Raw genomic sequence first — 16541 nt, 5'->3', positions numbered from 1 at the left:
TTATCTGAGAAGTGTCTGTTCATTTCAGATGCCCATTTTCAGATTGGGTCTTTACATTTGGGAGGTCTGATCTTTTTAAGTTCTTTATAGATTCGAGATAGTAGGCCTTTGTCTGAAGAACAGCAGGTGAAGATTTTTTTCCCACATTGTGGGTTGTCTCTTTACATTGCTAGTGATTTCTCTTGCTATGAAGAAGTTTTTTAATAAGAAGAGATCCCACTTGTTGATTGTTTATGCTAGTTCACAGGCAACTGAGGTTTTGTTCATAAAATCTTTTCCTATACCAATGACTTCACGAGTTCTACCTAACCTCTGTTCCAGCCAATTCAGTGTTTCTATTTTAATACTTACATCTTTAATCCATTTTGATTTTAGTTTAGTGCATGGTGAAAGACATAGGTCTAGTTTTAATCTTTGACATGTTGAAACCCAAGTTTTCCAGCACCATTTATTAAATAGGCTATCATTCCTCCAGTGAGTGTGTTTGGTTCCTTTATTGAAGATGAGATGGCTGAGTGTGTCTGGAGTTCTTTCGACATGTTCTAATCTGTTGCACTGGTCCTCAGGTCTGTTTCTTTGACAGTACCATGCTGTTTTTATCACAGTAGCTTTGTAGTATAGTTTTAAGTTGGGGATTGTGATACCCCCTGCCATGTCTCTGTTACCTAGAATTGCTTTTGCTAATCTGGGTCTCTTCTTGTTCCAAATGAATTTTTGAATTGTTTTCTCAAGGTCCGTGAAGTATGCTGCTGGTATTTCAATTGGGATTGCATTGAATCTATGTACCAGTTTTGGAAGTATGGTCATTTTCACTAGGTATATCCTTCCTACCCAGGAGCAAGGGATGTCTTTCCATTTTCTGATATCATCTTCAATCTCTCTTTTCAGAGTGCTATAGTTTTCAGGGAAAAAGTCTTTGATTTCTTTCATTAGGTTGATTCCTAGGTATTTCAGTTTTTTGGATGCTATTGTGAAAGGAATTGTTTGCCCTGTTTCCCTTTCAGTGAGCCTGTTGCTTGTGTAGAGGAAAGCTCTTGATTTTTGTGTGTTGACCTTGTATCCAGCTACTCTACTGAATTTGGTTTTTTAATCTAGAAGACTTTTGGTGGAGTTCTTGGGGTCTTCTATGTAGAGTATCATGTCATGTGCAAATAATGGCAATTTGACTTCTTCATTTCCTATCTTTATTCCTTTTATTTCTTTCTCATGTCTAATTGCTGTGGCTAATGTTTCCAAAACTATATTGAACAAGAGTGATGATAGTGGATATCCTTGTCTTGTTCCTGATTTTAGTGTGAAGGATTTCAGATTTTGACCATGTAGTATGATATTGGCTGTTGGTTTTTCATAGATGGCTTTTATCAGATTGAGGTAGAGTCTATCTATTCCTGTTTTTTTTGGGGGGGGGTGCCAGGGATTGAACTTGGGACCTTGAGCTTGCAAAGCAGGCCACAAAACCACTGAGTTAAATCCCTGGCCTATTCCAATTTTTTGTATGGTTTTTATCATAAATGCCTGTTGGATTTTGTCAAATGCTTTTTCTCCATCTGTGGAGATAATCATATGATTTTTTTCCTTTAGTCTATTGATGTAATGTATTACATTGATTGATTTGCGTATGTTGAACCATCCCTGCATCCCTGGGATGAATCACACTTGGTCAGGGTGTATGATCTTTTTTTTTGTTTTAACAGTAATTTAAAATTTAGTCCAGCTATAATGCAGGTTATTCTGATTTTAAGGTAGCATCATATGGCATACTTCTGAGTCCATTCTCGAGATATTCTGTTGTATACTTGTCTCTGTCTGTTTTATAGATCCGTGCAGTCTCTGGCACTAGGGGGTCATCTGGATTTGGATCACATAGCAGTGAACAAATGGATAAAAGAACTTTAGAAATAGTTAAAGCAGGAGATCACTGTGATCTTAGGATATTGAGACAAATGCTGCCATTACTGTTAATATTTGGATGATAAATTCTTGTTGTAAATGCAACCTTAGGTGGTTTGAAGGAGTAGTCTGTAGGAAAAAGAATACACCACCTTGATATGGGCTGTCATTAGGTCCCATAATTGTGGCTTGCCAATGGAACATGTCATCCCCAACTGGTCCTGCAGAACATTGTGCTGGAGGGTCATGGGCCAAATCACTAAGTTCCTTATTAATCCGCTTCAGCGCCATGGTCCGTGCTGTCCCGGTCCTCGGTGTCCGCGTGTGCTTGGTCCCGCCGAGTCTGGATGGTCCTTGGCTCCCAGAGGCTCAGACAGGGCCCTTTGGCTATGCCAATCTGGAGGTCGCACCCGGCTGGCGGGGGCGGGTCACGGGCTGAGGGAGAGTGGCGGCGGAAGCCAGGATTTAGAGAAGCATCGAGACCGGAAGGAGACCCTGGGAGGAAGGGCCTGGAAGCGGCAGCTGCCCGGAGGCGCCCCACGTCCCTCCCCCGGGGTGTATGATGTTCTTGATGATCTTCTGCATTCTGTTTGCCAGTATCTTATGAAGGATTTTTGCATCTATGTTCATTAATGAGACTGGCCTATATTTCTCTTTATCGGTTGGGTCTTTTTCCTCTTTGGGGATCAAGGTGATGTTTGCTTCCAGGAATGAATTCGAGAGTATTGCTTTCCTTTCAATTTCACTGAAGTATTTAAATAGTAGTGGCAGTAGTTCCTCTCTAAATGTCTTGTAGAATTCAGTGGTGAAACCATCAGGACCTGGGCTTTTCTTAGTTGGTAAATTTTAATTACGTTTTCAATTTCATTGGTTGATATTGGGTTGTTTAGAATTTTTAGGTCTTCTTTGTTCAACTTTGTTAATTCATATGTATGTAGGAATCTGTCCATTTATTCTGTGTTTTCCATCTTATTGGCATATAGTTTCTGGAAGTAGGTATTAACGATCCTCTGGATTTCTGCTGGGTCCGTTGTAATTTCACCCTTTTCATTCCTAATTGCATGGATTTTGGCCTTTTCTTTCCTTTTTCTGATAAGGTTGGCTAAGGTTTGTCAATTTTGTTGATTCTTTCGAAGAACCAACTCTTGGATTTATTGATATTTTGTGTCGTTCTCTTAGTCTCCATTGAAGTGATTTCTGCTCTGATCTTTATAATTTCCTCCCTTGTATGAGCTTTGGGGTTGTCCTGCTCTTCTTTTTCTAGAAGCTTGAGGTTCAGCATCAGGTTGTTTAATTGGGCGTGCTGTGTTTTCATATTATGTGCATTCACTGCTATGAATTTCCCTTGTAAGACTGCTTTCATTGTGTCCCATAGATTCTGATATGTTGTATTGTCATTGCCATTTAATTGTAGGAACTGTCTGATTTCTTCTTTAATTTCCTCTGTGACCCATTGGTTATTCAGAAGTGTGTTGTTCAATTTCCATGTGTTTATGAAGTTTTTGTGGTTTCTTTTGCTATGGATCTCCAATTTCATCACACTATGGTCTGATAATATACAGGGGATAACTTCAATTCCTTTGCACTTACTTAAACATGTTCTATGCATGAGTATGTGGTCTATTTTGGAGAATGACCTGTATGCAGCTGAGAAGAATGTGTATTCTGATTTTATGGAGTGGAACACTCTGTAAATATGTGTTAAGTTCATTTGTTCAAGAGTTCAATTGAGTTCTAGTATTTCATTACTTATTTTTAGTCTAGTTGATCTATTTGTGACAGTGGGGTATTGAGGTCCCCCACTACTATTGTATTAGTGCATATATGACTTTTCATATCCGTTAGTATTTGTTTTATGTAATTGGGTGCACTACTCTTTGGTGCATAGATATTTATGATTGTCATCCCTTCCTTTTGGATTGTTCCCTTTACAAGGATGTAGTATCCTTCTTTGTCTCTGTTAATCAGTGTTGGTTTGAAATCTACTTGATCTACAAAGAGGATAGCTAGTCCTGCCTTTTTTCGAGTTCCCGTTGCACGGAGTATTGTTTTCCCCCCTTAACTTTCAGTCTATGAGTTTCATTTTGAATGAATTGTGTTTCTTGTATGCAGCGTATTGTTGGATCTTGCTTCTTGACCCATTCTTCCAGTCTATTTCTTTTGATTGGTGAATTGAGACCATTAACATTGATTGTTATAACTGATACATATTGACTTATCATTGTCATGACTTTTTCTTTTTGTTGGATTCTTCCCCTTTACATTTAATTTCTCGTGGTGTGTGATGGATTCATTCTGCTGTGCTTCCTGGGTTTGTGATCCTCAATGTCTCTTCCTACGGTATTTTCTAAAATTTTTTGGAGTGCTGGTTTGGTATTCGTGAAGTTCCTGAGGTACTCTTTGTCATGAAAGCATCTTATTTGTCCATCAATTTTGAAAGATCGTTTTGCAACATATATCAATCTGGGTTTTCCCTTAGGGCTTGGAATACGTCACTCCAAGCTCTTCTTGCCTTGAAGGTTTGCATTGAGAAGTCTGCTGTGATTCTGATGGGCTTGCCTTTGTATGTGATTTGTTTCTTTTCTCTAATTGCTTGTAGAACTTTGTTCTTCTGTTGGATTTCTGGAATCTTAACAATTATATGCCTATGTGTAGATTTGTTTTGATCAAGGCTATTTGGAGTCCTGTATGCCTCACTTATCTGTATGTCATGTTCTTTTCCCCTCCTTGGGAAGTTTTCTGCCATTACTTCTGTGTCCATTTTTTTTTGTCATCTGTACTCTCTACTGTTTCTTCATTGACTCTGATCAGTCTTATGATATTCTTCTTTGCATTGTCTAGCAGCTGTTGGATTGATTTCTCATGGTCCCTTACAATTTTGATGCAATTTTTCTTTTCCTGGTCACTAATTGCAATCTTACCTTCTATATCTGAAATTCTGTCCTCACATTGGCTCATTCTGCTGTGTAGATTTTCAGTGGAGTTTTTGATCTCCTGGAAATCTGTTTGCATCTGCTTTATGGATTCCATGTGTTTCCTATGTTGGGATTCCATCATGTTCCTCAGCTCCTCTCTAGATTTATCAATCATGTCTTGCAGTAGTAGCACAATCTCTGCTGTTATCTGAGAAATTATTTCTGATTTCATTTTTTCCAGATCCTCTTTTGTTGCCAGTTCAAGGAGTCCAGGTGGTTGAGTATCAGAGTGTTCCATCTCCTTTCCCTTTGGGGTTGCTGTAGATGATCTGGAAGTCTGGTTTTGAGACTTGTTTACATGTCTTCTCATTTCAACCCAGGATGGGGGTGCGGTGCTGTTGATGCCCATGTGGGTCACCTCCTCTGAGCTGGTAGCAGTGGGATGGACATCGGCCCAGAAGCCCCTTCCTCTGGGCTGGGAGTAGGGGGATGGATGGTGTCCCGAGGATGTGCCTGGTGTGGACTGGATCTTGTTTTTGTTTTTTGAGACAGGGTCTCACTATGTAGTTTATTCTGACCTTGAATTCACTATGTAGCTCAAGCTGGCCTCAAACTCCTGGTGATCCTCCTGCCTCAGCCTCCCGATTGCCAGGATTACAGGCCTGCTGCACCACATCTGGCTACTTTTTTATTTTTATGGGAGTTCACAGCTAAGAATTTGCCTGAATTCTCATGAGAGTCTTTGGACTTGAACTTTTCAGCAATGGTGGAACTGTTAAAGCTTTGGTGACTCTTAGGAATGGACTAAATATGTTTTACATAATGACATGAGCCTTTTTGTGCCAGGGTCAGAATATTGTGCTTTAGATCTAGAATATCTGCATAAGTCTTATGTGTTCAGAGCTGGTGCTATTGGAAGGCGATTGGATCATGGGAGCACTGTGTTAATCAGTGGATTAATCCATTGATGGATTTATGTGCTATTAGGAGGTGGGGCCTGGTTAGAAGGGTAGTTCACTGGAGGCATGACTTGGAAGGATACATTCTTATTTTTTAAATATTTATTTATTTATTCATTTATTTGTTTGGGGTTTAAAAAAAATTTTTTTTAGACAGGGTCTCCTTTGTAGTGCAGGCTATCCTTAAACTCACTAAGTAGCCCAGGCTGGCATTCAACTCTCAACTGTTCTCAGCCCCCTGAGTGCTGAGATTACAGGTGTGCACAATCACACCTGACTTTAGAAGGAAACATTCTTTGCCTGGGTCCTCCTTCTCTATTTACTGGCTCCCCTGGGATGGCCATGCCCTTCCACCATGCCACTTTTGCCTTGGAGCTAGCCAATCATGAACTGACCCTCACGAAATCATGAGCCAAAATAAACATAAACCTTCTGTATGTTGCAAGTGCCTGGTATTTTGTCCCAGTAATAGGAAAGAGACTAATACACCTATTTTTCCTTTGAATGAGTCTCTGATGTAAGATAATATTTCAGAAAGCATTCTCATGCCATTTCTAATTTTGTTCAAACATATCTTCAGGTAGAGAATTAGATATAGGGCCTCAAGTCAAGAGTGTGACCATCTGCAAACCATTAGGCTGATAGAAAAAGATCTGATGAATCCCAAGCCCCAGACTGGGATTATTTATTTTCCTCTTGGATGACAGGATGCTAATGATCAGGTTTAATTGTCTCCCCCACCCAGTCCTTGTAATGGTCAGGAGTGGGATCAGCCTCCCACATATCCTACTCCAGACTGGAACTTCTTCTAAGGCAGAAACTTTGTCTTTGTATTCCTAGAAACTTGTGATATACCTGGAACTGAGCACATACTTTGGAGTTGATGAATAAAGGAATATGTGAATGTGCACTGCTTAAGCCCATGGAAGACTCTTGGTCGCACACTGCCTTTAGAAGAATGTTGCAATATAAGAAGGTTCCAGCTCATAGGTTTGGAACCCTGGGCCAAACTTTCAAACAGAGCCTCAGGAAAAAAAATGCAATTTAAGAGGTCTCCAAGAAAGATTTCTTTGCACAAGTAAATGGAAACAATAGTCTTTCTTATGTTTCCGCCAATACTAAATTCTTGGTACCGAAACCTGGCCCTAATCAGTAGCCTTTGGTCTAAAATTTGGAACACCAAATAAAAGCTTTGCCAGAATGTGTACCAAGCAAACCACAGTACAGAAATAGAAATATAAACATAAATCCCTGAAAAAAGTGATGTTTACTAGGGCAACATTTAGCAACTTCAAAAATGGTGTATAACAGTAAGCATATAATAATGACATTGGAGCTACTTTTTATTTAAAAAGAAAGTTCCTATCATATTGTAGACAACAATACCTCCACAATAATTTTGCAAATTAAACTTTCCCACTTTGCTTTTCCTCCAAACATAATAAGTGGGTAAGTAGTGTGATGGATCTTTATACAGTGGACATTGTATACATTTCAATAAACATCATGGCTTGTCAGGCATTTGAAGGACATCCACAGTATTGTCCCTCCCAAAGGTCCCAATGACTTTTCTGGCTCTTTTGCATGGTGCCTGGAGAGACCAGGCAAAAGTATGGCTCATGAGGGACACTTGAAAGGGAACTTCTAGAGCCAGCTCTAACCTCAGGATTGTATTCCATTGATATCTAGATCCAAGATGTTTATTCAAGGAGGAATTCTGAAGGTATCTGGTGTCAGGCCAGCTCTACCATGTCAGCCTAGCGGAGACCACCAACATTGAAATTCAATGTAACTTTCATTAAATTGTAGTATAGAGATGAAAATTTTACCTTATTACTACTGGTAGAATCTTCTACAGCCAGAAATGATCATTACACTTTGTTCTCTTTCCGTGGACCTCATCACAGTCTTGTAAAAACCCTTTACTATCTTTTTATGTACATGCTTCCCTTAGCCCTTACTTTGGAGGTCGGGAAACTTGGATATGAACACTGGCTTTAAAACTTTTAGTCGCTATAAAAGTTGGACAAGTTATTTCACCTTCTTTGGCTTTAGTTGCCTTATCTGAAAAATAGGGAGAATTATAGCTTCTACCTCCTTGTGTTGTTTCAAGACATTATGTATGAGAGAACATACATAAAATGCTTAGTGTGGTGCCTGACACACTATGGCAGCTGAGGGGTAATCCTGTCGTTATCAGTAAAGACATTCTGGAGTAGATCCAAGATTGTTGATCCCAGATCTTTCCAAACCAGGGAGGAATTCCACAAGGTCTGCCCGCCACCAGGCTCTGCCAGTGCTGGAGCCCACAGGCCCGTCTTTTAGGGCCTGTTCTGATGAGGTACTGCAGCCTTGCCCAGTGTTAAGATGCTCTGTCCTCTTTCCATGTTGTGTAGTCAGTGTGACTCAGCGACAGGCTTGTGTAATGGAGCCTTAAGTAACTTAAATATGACAACTTCTTTTTAAAAGATTAAACCATAGCTTCAGGTACTCCTATCTTTTCTTTGACTACTCTCATCCCTACAGGAGGCAGGCCAGGAAGATAAACCTGTTGCTTTCCATTTGACAGCAAGGATTTTTGAGCAATTACATCATTCAAGATACTGTGCCAGGGACACAGCATTTAAAAAAGAAGTGTAAAAATAAAAGAGAAATGTAAGGCAAGAAGACATGGTCCAAGGACACTGCAGTTTGTATTACCAAGATGGGAATCAGGTATTAAAAGGCATCTGACAACACCCGGAGGTAGTTACTAAGTAGCAGCTGAGTGTTTCAAAAGATAACAGAAAACAGGGTGGCTGGAGGGGTTAGGTTGAGAGCAGTGGCCCTAGGATCAGGCAGGGCCCTGAAGAGGAATTTGCTGTCTTTGTGTTTTCTGTGTTGAACAAAAGAACACTGTGAATTCTAATCTTCTTGGGTACAGTAACTCCTTTGTCGATTCTCTACAGTAGGACTTAAGACTCGTATCTAAGTAAAACAAGCAAAGCCTGAAAGTTAGCTAGAGAAGGTAGAGCCATTTATAAATCTCACCTCTGAGACCCTCAATTTAAAGGGCAGGCCCTGGGCAAGCCTCTGCCTGGAAGGAAATACTTTCTGATTTACTTATAGACCTGGAAAGTATTTCACTCAATAATTTTTATACCCTATTTCATACTAAGACTAGATACACTAAAAGCCATAGCTGTAGCTTTCCATGGCATGAGAAATGCCCATTCATTTTTGTTCAACACATCAGGACACAGTGAGACCATATTCTGGTTCAAGAAATAGCACATTGCAAGAACCTTACTTTCTGCCAAAGGCAACCACTACTCTAAGACCTACATTATAGATTAACTTTACCTGGTTTTGAATTTTAGTACATATCTGGGTTCATATTTAGTATCTGGCTTATTTTGTTCAGCATTGTGTTTGTAAGAGTTATATAGAAGATGGTCTGTTTTCTATGTTGTATACTTTTTCATAAAATGAATATATCACAATTTATTTATCCATCCTACTGTTGAGGAACATCTGGGTTGTTTCTTGCTTGGACTGTCACAGACAATGATGGTCTAAGGATTCCTTTATGTAACAATGCACATTTATACTGTATATCTTTCTGTTGCATAGATCCCCTGGAGTAGAATTACTAGGTCATAGGGTACTCCTTTGTTCAGCTTTAGTTGTTGCTATCAGGTTTTCCAAAGTGGTTTACAAATTTATACTCTCACCAGCAATTTAGGAGAAGTATATACATCCTTGCAAACATTTTGTATTGTTTTTCTTTAGTTTTAGTCACTTAAGACTATATAATGGGGTCTCTTTATTGTCTTAGTTTTTATTTTCTAATGGCTAATGGTGAACCATTTTGTCATGTGTGTGTTAGATATTTGGATAGTCGTTTTGTTTTTGGTACTGGGGATTGAACTCAGGACTTTGCATTTACGAGAGAGGCAGGGAGCCACTGAGCTAAATTCCCGGCACGGGTGTAGTCTTTTTAATTGCAAGTTAATGTGCCGCAGTTCTATACATATTCGGAAGCCAGACATTTATTGGATGTAGTTATTGTAGGCATCTTTTCTGTGGCTGTCTTGGAGTTTAATGGTTGGCAAATACATCTAGAAGAAAAAAAGCGGAACGTTGAGCTCCTCTCTTCAAAATTCCCATTTCTCAGGATTTTTGTTCAAGACCTCAGAGTCTGGGTAGCTCTTTGATGACTTGTGACTTGTATGTGCTTAATATTTTATACAGATTCCCAGTTTTTCACATTATGAAGATTGATCTAATATAAACTATTGCTCTATCTTGAGAGGTATAAATTTATGAATGAGGCTGTCATTTGGGGGCATTTCAAAGGAAAACCATAGGATGGAGAAATGTGTATGGTATCTCATAGGCATACAGAGATAAACTTTCCTGGGCTGAAGCTGAAGTGAGGGAGCTGGGATAAGCAGAGGACAAGAGGGGTTTGGACTGCTGCTGGGCCTTGTCCTTGGAGACAAGGATACAATAAACTACAGAAAAGTTTGAGGATCCTAAAGCAGTACCCCACCACCACCACGTAAGACTGCAGGCCTCTTTGGGAAGCCCCAATCCAGTGGAGCAATGAATTTAAGAATGGAAGAAAAGAAAAAAGAAAGGAAGGAAGGAAGGAAAGAAGGAAAGGGTCTTTTGGAGAAGACCCAGGCCAGTTGAACAGGCTGCAGAGTTTCTTCTGCCAAGGCACAAGACAACAGGAAAGCCACACTACAGCTGTAGCTTTAAAGATAACAGAAAGACACCTGTGGAACCAGAAGTGGTGATTCATCTAATTAGAATCTTTTTCAACATCTGCAGTGTAAAGTTCCTAGAGAAAGTGTATGCTCAAAGTGCAGAGCCAGAATATCAAAGTGAGGGGACCAGCTCAGTTGCCTGTCAGGATTGAGAGTCACACAGAAACACACCTTGTGGTAGTTCTCAGTCATGGAATCCTTTCCAGATGAGAATCCATAAGCAGCTGATTGATTTATGCAGTTGTCTGTGGTTGTTAAACAAACTACTTCCATTAGTATTGAGCTGGTAGCCAAGGTTGACCAGATGTCTAAGTCAACTATTTTTAATAAATTAATTCAATAAATTAATTATCTTTTAAAAAAACATTCAAATAAATACCCTTTATTAAAGAAAAAAGGGAATATTGTTAAGCACCAAAACTGCATGTTATTATATTGGATGTATAATAAGAGAAAGGTGATTGCAATGGTTGGTGTACAAGTATTTAACTCTGAAGTCATGAGGGTAAAAACCATGAAATACAAAGCAATACAATAATTACAATGCAGAAAATTTGTGCTAATGAACAAAAGGCAATGGTCAAAACAATTATTGTAGATGTCCTAGTATTGCTATGAATGATGCTTAGTGTTTTCTTTGTACTTTTAATACTTTAGAATGTTAATTGAGCATATTTAGTAAAGCAAACAACCTCTTCAGTGATATGTATCCCAAGTACTATGAAAGAGGAGCTTTCAAATCCTGCCTGCCCTCCAAAGCATGGTGCATGACTCAGCTCAAAATGTTCTGAGAGACTGGAAGTGGCCCCCATGTTAAGATGAGGAGGACATAACTATGGGGACCTATTGATGGGAGCCCACAGTAGGGCTGGTGATCCTATAATTACTGTGAAGACCAAGGTTGATCCCCAAGGTCAAGCAGAATAGACCAAAGAGAAAGCAGGACTGATCTGCTGGTTAGATAGCCTTGATATTAGGCTGGTTGTTGCCTTAGGGTTTGTTTGCTTGCTTGCTTTGTTTTTTTGTTTTGCAGTGCTAGGATTGAACTCTGAGTCTTGTACATGGTAGACAAGTGCTGTACCACTGAACTGTCCCCCTCCCAGCCTGCTCTGTTCTAAGGAACATTTTGCCAATCCATACCCCACATCCTCCTGGAGAGAAGAGGAAAAACAGCAGAGAATTAGGGGGAATCCTGAATCAATAGAAGCTGTATCTAAGTAAAATTGGAGTTTTCAACTGGACAAGGCTGAATTTCTTTGGTGGTAAGATTTAGTATTCCTGTACCATAAATGGATTGCCAAGGGGGCCTGGCTACTGCTTGACTTGGCAGCAGACCTTAGTGTTATACACATGGTGCTGTTGTTTTTCAAGCTTGCAGATTGTGAGAGTTGTGGGGTCAGTGAGGGTTCTACCCAGATTTCAAAGGAAGACCTGGGATGTTAGGCAAGGATCTCCTCAGAGGGCAGTGTGTGAAGCTGAGAAATGAAGCTTAATGTCCAGTGGAAACTTCAAGAAGTCAGGGATGTCAGGAATGTGGAACATCTGCCAAGGAAAGTTGCAGGCAGTAAATGGAGCCAGTCTAAGAAAGAGGCTCCAACCAGCTAGCTTGTGGGCTACAACCAGCAAAGCCTTAGCGATATGACTTCCCAAGCCCTTTTACTACTGTGTGATCTGGATGCAGGATATGGAGCTACAAGACTTAATATTTGCCCTTCTGAGTTTCAGTTTTGTTTTAGGCAAGGTATTTTCTATTTTCCTATCCCTCTCTTTTGGAATGGGAATGTCTACCCTGTGGCATTATGCCTTGGGATTATGTAAGTTGTTTTTGATTTTTACAGAGGTTCACAGTTAAGATTCTCCCTTGAGTCTCAGAAAAGACTTTTACTTTTGAAAAATGCTGGAATTGTTGAGACTTTGGGGGAAGGGATTGTTGCACTTCTGGTTGTATGCAGGATGGTTAGGTGGAATTATGAATTTACAGTTGTCTTTATTTGGATATTAAGTATGGTTAAAGAGATCTGTTTGGGTATGAAGTTGACAAGGGATGGAATGTGGTAGTTAAGGTCCAGCGTTAACTTGATTGACTTTGGGATCTTCCCTGGGGTTTGTTAGAATACATTTCTGGGTGTGCCTAGCTGGATCATGGAGGCATGACCTTGAGGTCTACATCTGATCACTCACCTCTTCCTCTCTGGCACTATTCCCCTGTGGTCTGCTTCTTGGCCATCACAAACTAAGCAACTTTCCTCTGCCCTGTTCTTCCTCCATGGTGTTTCTGCCTTGGAGCCAGCTAACCACAGACTGAATTCCTTGAATCACAAGCCAGATGAAAACTGTCCTTAAGTTGTAGGCATTGGGTATTGTGTCTCAGTACAAAGGGTAACCTTTCATATCACCTTAGGATCCACTTGTCCCCCAGTCCACAGTGTAATGATTTGCCTCTTTCTATCTGGGACTTCACAAATTTATATATCCTCAAGTATCAGTTTTCTTATTTAGAGCTGGGGATTTAGCTCAGCAGTTCCGCCGCCTGCTGCGCAAGAGCAACGACCGGAGTTCAATCCCCGGTACCAAAAAAACAAAAACAAAATAATTTTCTTATTTATATCAACACAGTGAAGGTCAGGAGCCATTTGTTTTTCTGGACCTGGTTTTATTAAGCTAATTGAAGCTGCCTTGAGTGAGGTTTTACCCTAACTAAGGGCATAGACACAGCTAACAAACATGTGTGTTTTGCAATAATAAAATTACTCCGTCCAAGATCTCACCAGGAAGGGAATTGCTGATATTATGTGTTGTACAGTTGCAATATTTTCTCACATAAACATGTATCATCGGATAAACATGTATCATCGGGGTCTGACAGGGTGATTGAAGGGCTCCAAGAAACCTTGTCCTCAATTAACTTGCCTTATTTCTTATAAGAGTGTCTGAGACTTCATCACATCTTCATTCCTTTGGTTCTCAAAGGCGTTGTCAGTTTTTCAATTAAAGCACAGATATCCCCTGAGAAAGTTCACAGCTTAAGCTCTTAGCAATAGGCAACAGTCATTTATTTTGTGGTTTCTAGCCTGGGTCCTGATAGGGTACTAAGCATATAACATAGAATACTCGGGACAGCTGCTCAAATGGTCCTGGGGCTAGATCATGATAATCATCACCAGCCAAGACTTAACAAACATCCATGATGATTAGCTTGGAAATCTTGAACTATGCTTTCAAAATAGAAATGAATTCATGAATGAAATGAAAAATCCTGTCTTCTCTGTGTGATTGGTCGTCAGCTGGGCTCAGCTGGCCACTAGCTCTGAGACTAAGAGAGGGTGACGTATCTTTTTAAACCTCGGGGTCCTTCTCATCTGTGAAATGGGGTAGTAATATTGCCTATCTCATTAGGAGGTGATTAGATGCCAGTGAGATACATTTCCCAAAGAAATAAGCCCAGTGCTTGGTACAGAGTAAACACTCAATGGGTGACTGTAATAACAATCTTTGAATTTTCACTCCCTCCATTAAAATGTAATTGAGTTTCCTCATACAGTGCCAGTTTTGTGCTAAAACTGTCTTCTTCTATGACTGACCCAGAGCGGTGTTGTTATATGAATTTGAAGTCAGTCATCCATCAAAAAGCATGCAAGGTGCCACCTGCCTTGCAAGCACAAGGTCCCCCTTACCAAAAAAAACACAAACAAACAAAAAAACCATGCAAGGCCCTATCAGTTGGCAGGGGCACATGGTACCCCATGTTACATGTTTTTCAGATTTGAAAATATGCCAAAGTAAAATAAAGTGTCAGGAAAACAGGAGTTCCTAAATTGTTTTTACCTTATATAACACTTAGTGCTTACTGTATGCTTTATAAATATTAATGCATTTCTTTTGCACGTGATTCCATTGGGTAAATTTGCTGATTACCTTCATTTTATACATAAGGAACCTAAGGCGCTGAAGCTTAAGTTACTTCCTGAAGTCTGCAAGCTAGTGTAAGAAGTGAAGCCAGGATTTAAACCAGACATTCTGACTCCAAAGTCTGGGCAATATTGTCCTCTGTGTGTGTGGTTTTACCATGCTTTATGCCTGCCTTCACTGTTTCTGGATGTGTATGATGGTTACAGCTATATGAATTTTCATTTCCTCCTCTCTCTGTGTGTCTGTCTGTGTGTCTGTCTGTCTATGCTGGGGTTGGAAGCCAGGGCCCTCACATGGTAGGCACATGCTGTATCACATCACTAAGCCACACCTCCACTGGTGTAGCCATTTCCTACTGTGAACCTATACAGGACGGTAGAGGGATGTGGAAAGGAGAGGAGAGGGTTGGATTATTCATGCAAGAGGAACCTCAGTTATTTCATAACCTTTTCAGGGAGCTACAATAACAAGTTAGGGCAGAGCTGCCATCTCCAGAGTTCTTACCTTGCTCTTTCTCTCCACCCCCAGGCGGTGAAGAGGTAACCGAGAGAGTGACTAGGAATTACTGGCATCCAGTGTCCAGATAAAAGAGGGAAAAGGAGACTTTTTGGAACCCTCGTTATGTTAAATATGTTAACAGAGGAGTCTAAGGTGACAGAGGAAAAAAATTTAAAAGAGAGGCAGAGATTCATACCCTTGGGGCAAAGCATTCAGTTGCCACTTCACTCAACAGGGCTTTGCAAAACGTGCTGTAGCAAGGGAGGAAGAGAGCCCTGCAGAGGAAACCAGTGACCCACTTGGGGGCTGAGCAGCTCTGGAGTTGTGTGCCTGGTCCTGTACCAGTTACAAGCACACTTTGCCACCTGTGAGCCTCTGTCTGGTTGGGGAGGCAGAGGCGACAGTGGAGGAACTAATAGTCTTGAGGCTACAGAGGTGCAGAGCTGTCTTCATCCGGGCAGCACCTGGAAGATGCTCACAGACAGCTGCAATTTGTGCCAGGTGCTGAATTGTGAGAGAGTCACCTGGAGCCTTCTTCCCTTGTGTTGGCAGATCTGGCAGGAAGGTAGGTGGAGAGGCAGCGAGGCCTGGAGGCTCATCAGGAAGAAATAAGAAGGCTGGAGGCCAATGATTGAGAGAACAATGGTAGGTTGGGGAGAAGTCAAAGGGGTGCTGCCAACTGAAAGGTAGGGCTAGGGCAGAGGCGGAAGAATGCTGGGGACTGGGGATGCACCGTCTGGCGTGTTAAATGGAAAGTCTAGCCTTCCAGGGGAGTGGGTGCAGGGCTGCGAAAAATCCACCAGTAGTAGGGTGTTTGCTTTGCCTTTGTTTTGTTTTATTACATTTTTTCATTCCTCATTGTTATTTTTGTACTGGAGAAGCTGTTGGATTGGAGGAAACAGGAAGAAAATCTAACTTCCGCAAGGGTTTTAGGTGAAGAAGAGACTCCAGGGTGGTGTGAGGCTTGGCTGGGGACTCTCAAATGGTAGTTTGTTCATTTGCTTAGTTTTTGCCCAAGCCCGTAGGCCTTCCCAGTCAATAGCAAGTCAATCACTCCTCTGTCCGCCTTGCCGCTGGGACAGTGCTGGGGAGAACCCAAAGTACCTCTAGTGCTTTCTTGAAATGGTTTGTTTCACATGACCTCATCACAGAAAGAAGATGAGTTTCTCAACCATCCACTTCCTTGTCCAATAGGTGAACTTGGAACTTGTACCACGTCTCTGGGCAAGCAGGTAGCAACAGAAGTGCCGCTTCACTGGCTTCATTGTCTGCTTGTCAGATATTAATAGTAATAATCTGTAGTGGTTGCACTCCTTAGTGAAATTTCAGGTTCAGGTAGGACTTCTTGCCAATCAGTAATATCTTTTCTTGGCTGTGGCTCAGTGGTACAGCAATTGCTTAGCATTCGTGAGGCTCTAGGTTCAATTTCTGGAACTAAAAATAAGTAAATAAACAAGGCCAGCTCCTCGGAGGCAGATGCAGGAAGATTGCAAGTTTGAGATCAGTCTGGCATCTTAGTGGAGCTTGTCTCAAAATTTAAAAAAAAAGAAAATTTTACTTTAACAAAGAAATTTTCAAAATGCGTAATAATTTGAGTAAAGTTCTTAACTGAATCC

General features: G+C 40.7%; 1 pseudogene; it reads right to left on the bottom strand.

Moving 5' to 3' along the window:
• Positions 1 to 1697: 1697 nt before the first annotated feature.
• Positions 1698 to 2260, bottom strand: LOC106010418 (ubiquitin-conjugating enzyme E2 D3 pseudogene; annotated as a pseudogene).
• Between the last annotated feature and the right edge of the window lie 14281 nt (positions 2261 to 16541).

This window comes from Heterocephalus glaber, unplaced genomic scaffold (assembly GCF_053883595.1).
Source record: "Heterocephalus glaber isolate CG9 unplaced genomic scaffold, H.glaber_assembly_v1.0 deba00001593, whole genome shotgun sequence".
In the NCBI taxonomy this organism is placed as follows: domain Eukaryota; kingdom Metazoa; phylum Chordata; class Mammalia; order Rodentia; family Bathyergidae; genus Heterocephalus; species Heterocephalus glaber.
Note: the sequence above shows the minus strand (reverse complement) of the source record. Positions and strands in the feature narration are given on the sequence as shown.